Source organism: Macaca fascicularis, chromosome X, assembly GCF_037993035.2.
Source record: "Macaca fascicularis isolate 582-1 chromosome X, T2T-MFA8v1.1".
In the NCBI taxonomy this organism is placed as follows: Eukaryota; Metazoa; Chordata; class Mammalia; order Primates; family Cercopithecidae; genus Macaca; species Macaca fascicularis.
Window position 1 is genome coordinate 59,249,350 of NC_088395.1, and position 9,046 is coordinate 59,258,395.

Consider the following 9,046-nt stretch of genomic DNA (forward strand, 5'->3'; position numbering starts at 1 on the left):
GAATCTGAGAACAGATATTTCGGATCCCTTTGAAGACTATAGGGCCAAAGGAAATATCCTCCGATAACAAAGAGAAAGAATCTTTCTGAGAAACTTCTTTGTGTTCTGTGAAATCATCTCACAGAGTTACAGCTTTCCCCTCAAGAAGCCTTTCGCTAAGACAGTTCTTGTGGAATTGGCAAAGTGATATTTGGAAGCCCATAGAGGGCTATGGTGAAAAAGGAAATATCCTCAGATGAAATCTGGAAAGAAGCTTTCTGAGAAACTGCTCTGTGATGTTTGACTTCCACTCACAGAGTTACATTTGTGTTTTGTGGATCTCTTTGCTAGCCTTATTTCTGTGGAATCTGAGAACAGATATTTCGGATCCCTTTGAAGAATATAGGGCCAAAGGAAATATCCTCCGATAACAAAGAGAAAGATTTCTGAGAAACTACTTTGTGTTCTGTGAAATCATCTCACAGAGTTACAACTTTCCCCTCAAGAAGCCTTGCACTAAGACAGTTCTTGTGGAATTGGCAAAGTGATATTTGGAAGCCCATAGAGGGCTATGGTGAAAAAGGAAGTATCCTCAGATGAAATCTGGAAAGAAGCTTTCTGAGAAACTGCTTAGTGTTCTGTTAATTCATCTCACAGAGTTACATCTGTATTTCGTGGATCTCCTTGCTAGCCTTATTTCTGTGGAATCTGAGAACAGATATTTCGGATCCCTTTGAAGACTATAGGGCCAAAGGAAATATCCTCCGATAACAAAGAGAAAGAATCTTTCTGAGAAACTTCTTTGTGTTCTGTGAAATCATCTCACAGAGTTACAGCTTTCCCCTCAAGAAGCCTTTCGCTAAGACAGTTCTTGTGGAATTGGCAAAGTGATATTTGGAAGCCCATAGAGGGCTATGGTGAAAAAGGAAATATCCTCAGATGAAATTTGGAAAGAAGTTTCTGAGAAACTGCTTAGTGTTCTGTTAATTCATCTCACAGAGTTACCTCTGTATTTCGTGGATCTCTTTGCTAGACTTATTTCTGTGGAATCTGAGAACAGATATTTCGGATCCCTTTGAAGACTATAGGGCCAAAGGAAATATCCTCCGATAACAAAGAGAAAGAAGCTTTCTGAGAAAGTTCCTTGTGTTCCGTGAAATCATCTCACAGAGTTACAGCTTTCCCCTCAAGAAGCCTTTCGCTAAGACACTTCTTGTGGAATTGGCAAAGTGATATTTGGAAGCCCATAGAGGGCTATGGTGAAAAAGGAAATATCCTCAGATGAAATCTGGAAAGAAACTTTCTGAGAAACTGCTCTGTGATGTGTTACTTCCACTCACAGAATTACATCTGTATTTCGTTGATCTCTTTGCTAGCCTTTTTTCGGTGGAATCTGAGAACAGATATTTCGGATCCCTTTGAAGACTATAGGGCCAAAGGAAATATCCTCCGATAACAAAGAGAAAGAAGCTTTCTGAGAAACTTCTTTGTGTTCTGTGAAATCATCTCCCAGAGTTACAGCTTTCCCCTCAAGAAGCCTTTCGCTAAGACAGTTCTTGTGGAATTGGCAAAGTGATATTTGGAAGCCCATAGAGGGCTATGGTGAAAAAGGAAATATCCTCAGATGAAATCTGGAAAGAAGCTTTCTGAGAAACTGCTCTGTGATGTGTGACTTCCACTCACAGAGTTAAGTCTGTATTTCGTGGATCTCTTGGCTAGCCTTATTTCTGTGGAATCTGAGAACAGATATTTCGGATCCCTTTGAAGACTATAGGGCCAAAGGAAATATCCTCCGATAACAAAGAGAAAGAAGCTTTCTGAGAAACTTCTTTGTGTTCTGTGAAATCATCTCACAGAGATACAGCTTTCCCCTCAAGAAGCCTTTCGCTAAGACAGTTCTTGTGGAATTGGCAAAGTGATATTTGGAAGCCCTTAGAAGGCTGTGGTGAAAAAGGAAATATCCTCAGATGAAATCTGGAAAGAAGCTTTCTGAGAAACTGCTCTGTGATGTGTGACTTCCACTCGAAGAGTTACATCTGTATTTCGTGGATCTCTTTGCTAGTCTTATTTCTGTGGAATCGGAGAACAGATATTTCGGATCCCTTTGAAGACTATAGGGAGAAAGGAAATATCCTCCGATAACAAAGAGACAGAAGCTTTCTGAGAAACTTCTTTGTGTTCTGTGAAATCATCTCACAGAGTTACAGCTTTCCCCTCAAGAAGACTTTCGCTAAGACAGTTCTTGTGGAATTGGCAAAGTGATATTTGGAAGCCCATAGAGGGCTATGGTGAAAAAGGAAATATCCTCAGATGAAATCTGGAAAGAAGCTTTCTGAGAAACTGCTCTGTGATGTGTGACTTCCACTCACAGAGTTATATCTGTATTTCGTGTATCTCTTTGCTAGCCTTATTTCTGTGGAATCTGAGAACAGATATTTCGGATCCCTTTGAAGACTATAGGGCCAAAGGAAATATCCTCCGATAACAAAGAGAAAGAAGCTTTCTGAGAAACTTCTTTGTGTTCCGTGAAATCATCTCACAGAGTTACAGCTTTCCCCTCAAGAAGCCTTTCGCTAAGACAGTTCTTGTGGAATTGGCAAAGTGATATTTGGAAGCCCATAGAGGGCTATGGTGAAAAAGGAAATATCCTCAGATGAAATATGGAAAGAAGCTTTCTGAGAAACTGCTCTGTGATGTGTGACTTCCACTCACAGAGTTACGTCTGTGTTTCGTGGATCTCTTTGCTAGCCTTATGTCTGTGGAATCTGAGAACAGATATTTCGGATCCCTTTGAAGTCTACAGGGCCAAAGGAAATATCCTCCGATAAAAAAGAGAAAGAAGCTTTCTGAGAAACTACTTTGTGTTCTGTGAAATCATCTCACAGAGTTACAGCTTTCACCTCAAGAAGCCTTTCGCTAAGACAGTTCTTGTGGAATTGGCAAAGGGATATTTGGAATCCCTTAGAGGGCTATGGTGAAAAAGGAAATATCCTCACATGAAATCTGGAAAGAAGCTTTCTGAGAAACTGCTCTGTGATGTGTGACTTCCACTCACAGAGTTACATCTGTGTTTCGTGGATCTCTTGGCTAGCCTTATTTCTGTGGAATCTGAGAACAGATATTTCGGATCCCTTTGAAGACTATAGGGCCAAAGGAAATATCCTCCGATAACAAAGAGAAAGAATCTTTCTGAGAAACTTCTTTGTGTTCTGTGAAATCATCTCACAGAGTTACAGCTTTCCCCTCAAGAAGCCTTTCGCTAAGACAGTTCTTGTGGAATTGGCAAAGTGATATATGGAACCCCATAGAGGGCTATGGTGAAAAAGGAAATATCCTCAGATGAAATTTGGAAAGAAGTTTCTGAGAAACTGCTTAGTGTTCTGTTAATTCATCTCACAGAGTTACATCTGTATTTCGTGGATCTCTTTGCTAGACTTATTTCTGTGGAATCTGAGAACAGATATTTCGGATCCCTTTGAAGACTATAGGGCCAAAGGAAATATCCTCCGATAACAAAGAGAAAGAAGCTTTCTGAGAAAGTTCCTTGTGTTCCGTGAAATCATCTCACAGAGTTACAGCTTTCCCCTCAAGAAGCCTTTCGCTAAGACACGTCTTGTGGAATTGGCAAAGTGATATTTGGAAGCCCATAGAGGGCTATGGTGAAAAAGGAAATATCCTCAGATGAAATCTGGAAAGAAGCTTTCTGAGAAACTGCTCTGTGATGTGTTACTTCCACTCACAGAATTACATCTGTATTTCGTTGATCTCTTTGCTAGCCTTTTTTCGGTGGAATCTGAGAACAGATATTTCGGATCCCTTTGAAGACTATAGGGCCAAAGGAAATATCCTCCGATAACAAAGAGAAAGAAGCTTTCTGAGAAACTTCTTTGTGTTCTGTGAAATCATCTCCCAGAGTTACAGCTTTCCCCTCAAGAAGCCTTTCGCTAAGACAGTTCTTGTGGAATTGGCAAAGTGATATTTGGAAGCCCATAGAGGGCTATGGTGAAAAAGGAAATATCCTCAGATGAAATCTGGAAAGAAGCTTTCTGAGAAACTGCTTAGTGTTCTGTTAATTAATCTCACAGGGTTACATCTGTATTTCGTGGATCTCTTTGCTAGCCTTATTTCTGTGGAATTTGAGAACACATATTTCGGATCCCTTTGAAGACTATAGGGCCAAAGGAAATATCCTCCGATAACAAAGAGAAAGAAGCTTTCTGAGAAACTTCTTTTTGTTCTGTGAAATCACCTCACAGAGTTACAGCTTTCCCCTCAAGAAGCCTTTAGCTAAGACATTTCTTGTGGAATTGGCAAAGTGATATTTGAAAGCCCATAGAGGGCTATGGTGAAAAAGGAAATATCCTCAGATGAAATCTCGAAAGAAGCTTTCTGAGAAACTGCTCTGTGATGTGTGACTTCCACTCACAGAGTTACATCTGTATTTCGTGGATCTCTTTGCTAGCCTTATTTCTGTGGAATCCGAGAACAGATATTTCGGATCCCTTTGAAGACTATAGGGCCAAAGGAAATATCCTCCGATATCAAAGAGAAAGAAGCTTTCTGAGAAACTTCTTTGTGCTCTCTGAAATCATCTCACAGAGTTACAGCTTTCCCCTCAAGAAGCCTTTCGCTAAGACAGTTCTTGTGGAATTGGCAAAGTGATATTTGGAAGCCCATAGAGGGCTATGGTGAAAAAGGAAATATACTCAGATGAAATCTGGAAAGAAGCTTTCTGAGAAACTCCTCTGTGATGGATGACTTCCACTCACAGAGTTACATTTGTGTTTCGTGGATCTCTTTGCTAGCCTCATTTCTGTGGAATCTGAGAACAGATATTTCGGATACCTTTGAAGACTATAGGGCCAAAGGAAATATCCTCCGATAACAAAGAGAAAGATTTCTGAGAAACTACTTTGTGTTCTGTGAAATCATCTCACAGAGTTACAACTTTCCCCTCAAGAAGCCTTGCGCTAAGACAGTTCTTTTGGAATTGGCAAAGTGATATTTGGAAGCCCATAGAGGGCTATGGTGAAAAAGGAAATATCCTCAGATGAAATCTGGAAAGAAGCTTTCTGAGAAACTGCTTAGTGTTCTGTTAATTCATCTCACAGAGTTACATCTGTATTTCGTGGATCTCTTTGCTAGCCTTATTTCTGTGGAATCTGAGAACAGATATTTCGGATCCCTTTGAAGACTATAGGGCCAAAGGAAATATCCTCCGATAACAAAGAGAAAGAAGCTTACTGAGAAACTTCTTTGTGTTCTGTGAAATCATCTCACAGAGTTACAGCTTTCACCTCAAGAAGCCTTTCGCTAAGACAGTTCTTGTGGAATTGGCAAAGGGATATTTGGAATCCCTTAGAGGGCTACGGTGAAAAAGGAAATATCCTCACATGGAATCTGGAAAGAAGCTTTCTGAGAAACTGCTCTGTGATGTGTGACTTCCACTCACAGAGTTACATCTGTGTTTCGTGGATCTCTTGGCTAGCCTTATTTCTGTGGAATTTGAGAACAGATATTTCGGATCCCTTTGAAGACTATAGGGCCAAAGGAAATATCCTCCGATAACAAAGAGAAAGAATCTTTCTGAGAAACTTCTTTGTGTTCTGTGAAATCATCTCACAGAGTTACAGCTTTCCCCTCAAGAAGCCTTTCGCTAAGACAGTTCTTGTGGAATTGGCAAAGTGATATTTGGAACCCCATAGAGGGCTATGGTGAAAAAGGAAATATCCTCAGATGAAATTTGGAAAGAAGTTTCTGAGAAACTGCTTAGTGTTCTGTTAATTCATCTCACAGAGTTACATCTGTATTTCGTGGATCTCCTTGCTAGACTTATTTCTGTGGAATCTGAGAACAGATATTTCGGATCCCTTTGAAGACTATAGGGCCAAAGGAAATATCCTCCGATAACAAAGAGAAAGAAGCTTTCTGAGAAAGTTCCTTGTGTTCCGTGAAATCATCTCAAAGAGTTACAGCTTTCCCCTTAAGAAGCCTTTCGCTAAGACACTTCTTGTGGAATTGGCAAAGTGATATTTGGAAGCCCTTAGAGGGCTATGGTGAAAAAGGAAATATCCTCAGATGAAATCTGGAAAGAAGCTTTCTGAGAAACTGCTCTGTGATGTGTGACTTCCACTCGAAGAGTTACATCTGTATTTCGTGGATCTCTTTGCTAGTCTTATTTCTGTGGAATCGGAGAACAGATATTTCGGATCCCTTTGAAGATTATAGGGCCAAAGGAAATATCCTCCGATGACAAAGAGAAAGAAGCTTTCTGAGAAACTTCTTTGTGTTCTGTGAAATCATCTCCCAGAGTTACAGCTTTCCCCTCAAGAAGCCTTTCGCTAAGACAGTTCTTGTGGAATTGGCAAAGTGATATTTGGAAGCCCATAGAGGGCTATGGTGAAAAAGGAAATATCCTCAGATGAAATCTGGAAAGAAGCTTTCTGAGAAACTGCTCTGTGATGTGTGACTTCCACTCGAAGAGTTACATCTGTATTTCGTGGATGTCTTTGCTAGTCTTATTTCTGTGGAATCGGAGAACAGATATTTCGGATCCCTTTGAAGACTATAGGGACAAAGGAAATATCCTCCGATAACAAAGAGAAAGAATCTTTCTGAGAAACTTCTTTCTGTTCTGTGAAATCATCTCACAGAGTTACAGCTTTCCCCTCAAGAAGACTTTCGCTAAGACAGTTCTTGTGGAATTGGCAAAGTGATATTTGGAAGCCCATAGAGGGCTATGGTGAAAAAGGAAATATCCTCAGATGAAATCTGGAAAGAAGCTTTCTGAAAAACTGCTTAGTGTTCTGTTAATTCATCTCACAGAGTTATATCTGTGTTTCGTGGATCTCTCTGCTAGCCTTATTTCTGTGGAATCTGAGAACAGATATTTCGGATCCCTTTGAAGACTATAGGGCCAAAGGAAATATCCTCCGATAACAAAGAGAAAGAAGCTTACTGAGAATCTTCTTTGTGTTCTGTGAAATCATCTCACAGTGTTACAGCTTTCCCTTTAAGAAGCCTTTCGCTAAGACAGTTCTTGTGGAATTGGCAAGGTGATACTTGGAAGCCCATAGAGGGCTATGGTGAAAAAGGAAATATCCTCAAATGAAATCTGGAAAGAAGCTTTCTGAGAAACTGCTTAGTGTTCTGTTAATTCAACTCACAGAGTTATATCTGTATTTCGTGGATCTCTTTGCTAGCCTTATTTCTGTGGAATATGAGAACAGATATTTCGGATCCCTTTGAAGACTATAGGGCCAAAGGAAATATCCTCCGATAACAAAGAGAAAGAAGCTTTCTGAGAAACTTCTCTGTGTTCCGTGAAATCATCTCACAGAGTTACAGCTTTCCCGTCACGAAGCCTTTCGCTAAGACAGTTCTTGTGGAATTGGCAAAGTGACATTTCAAAGCCCATAGTGGGCTATGGTGAAAAAGGAAATATCCTCAGATGAAATCTGGAAAGAAGCTTTCTGAGAAACTGCTTAGTGTTCTGTTAATTCATCTCACAGAGTTACATCTGTATTTCGTGGATCTCTTTGCTAGCCTTCTTTCTGTGGAATCTGAGAACAGATATTTCGGATCCCTTTGAAGACTATAGGGCCAAAGGAAATATCCTCCGATAACAAAGAGAAAGAAGCTTACTGAGAAACTTCTTTGTGTTCTGTGAAATCATCTCACAGACTTACAGCTTTCACCTCAAGAAGCCTTTCGCTAAGACACTTCTTGTGGAATTGGCAAAGTGATATTTGGAAGCCCATAGAGGGCTATGGTGAAAAAGGAAATATCCTCAGATGAAATCTGGGAGGAAGCTTTCTGAGAAACTGCTCTGTGATGTGTGACTTCCATTCGAAGAGTTACATCTGTATTTCGTGGATCTCTTTGCTAGCCTTATTTCTGTGGAATCTGAGAACAGATATTTCGGATCCCTTTGAAGACTATAGGGCCAAAGGAAATATCCTCCGATAACAAAGAGAAAGAAGCTTTCTGAGAAACTTCTTTGTGTTCCGTGAAATCATCTCACAGAGTTACAGCTTTCCCCTCAAGAAGCCTTTCGCTAAGACAGTTCTTGTGGAATTGGCAAAGTGATATTGGAAGCCCCTAGAGGGCTATGGTGAAAAATGAAATATCCTCAGATGAAATCTAGAAAGAAGCTTTCTGAGAAACTGTTCTGTGATGTGTGAGTTCCACTCACAGAGTTACATCTGTATTTCGTGGATCTCTTTGCTAGCCTTATTTCTGTGGAATCTGAGAACAGATATTTCGGATCCCTTTGAAGACTATAGGGCCAAAGGAAATATCCTCCGATAACAAAGAGAAAGAAGCTTACTGAGAAACTTCTTTGTGTTCTGTGAAATCATCTCACAGAGTTACAGCTTTCCCCTCAAGAAGCCTTTCGCTAAGACAGTTCTTGTGGAATTGGCAAAGTGATATTTGGAAGCCCATAGAGGGCTATGGTGAAAAAGGAAATATCCTCAGATGAAATCTGGAAAGAAGTTTCTGAGAAACTGCTTAGTGTTCTGTTAATTCATCTCACAGAGTTACATCTGTATTTCGTGGATCTCTTTGCTAGCCTTATATCTGTGGAATCTGAGAACAGATATTTCGGATCCCTTTGAAGAATATAGGGCCAAAGGAAATATCCTCATATAAAAAAGAGAAAGAAGCTTTCTGAGAAACTTCCTTGTGTTCCGTGAAATCATCTCACAGAGTTACAGCTTTCTCCTCAAGAAGCCTTTCGCTAAGACACTTCTTGTGGAATTGGCAAAGTGATATTTGGAAGCCGTAGAGGGCTATGGTGAAAAAGAAAATATCCTCAGATGAAATCTGGAAAGAAGCTTTCCGAGAAACTGCTCTGTGCTGTGTTACTTCCACTCACTGAATTACATCTGTATTTCGTTGATCTCTTTGCTAGCCTTTTTTCGGTGGAATCTGAGAACAGATATTTCGGATCCCTTTGAAGACTATAGGGCCAAAGGAAATATCCTCCGATAACAAAGAGAAAGAAGCTTTCTGAGAAACTTCTTTGTGTTCCGTGAAATCATCTCCCAGAGTTACAGCTTTCCCC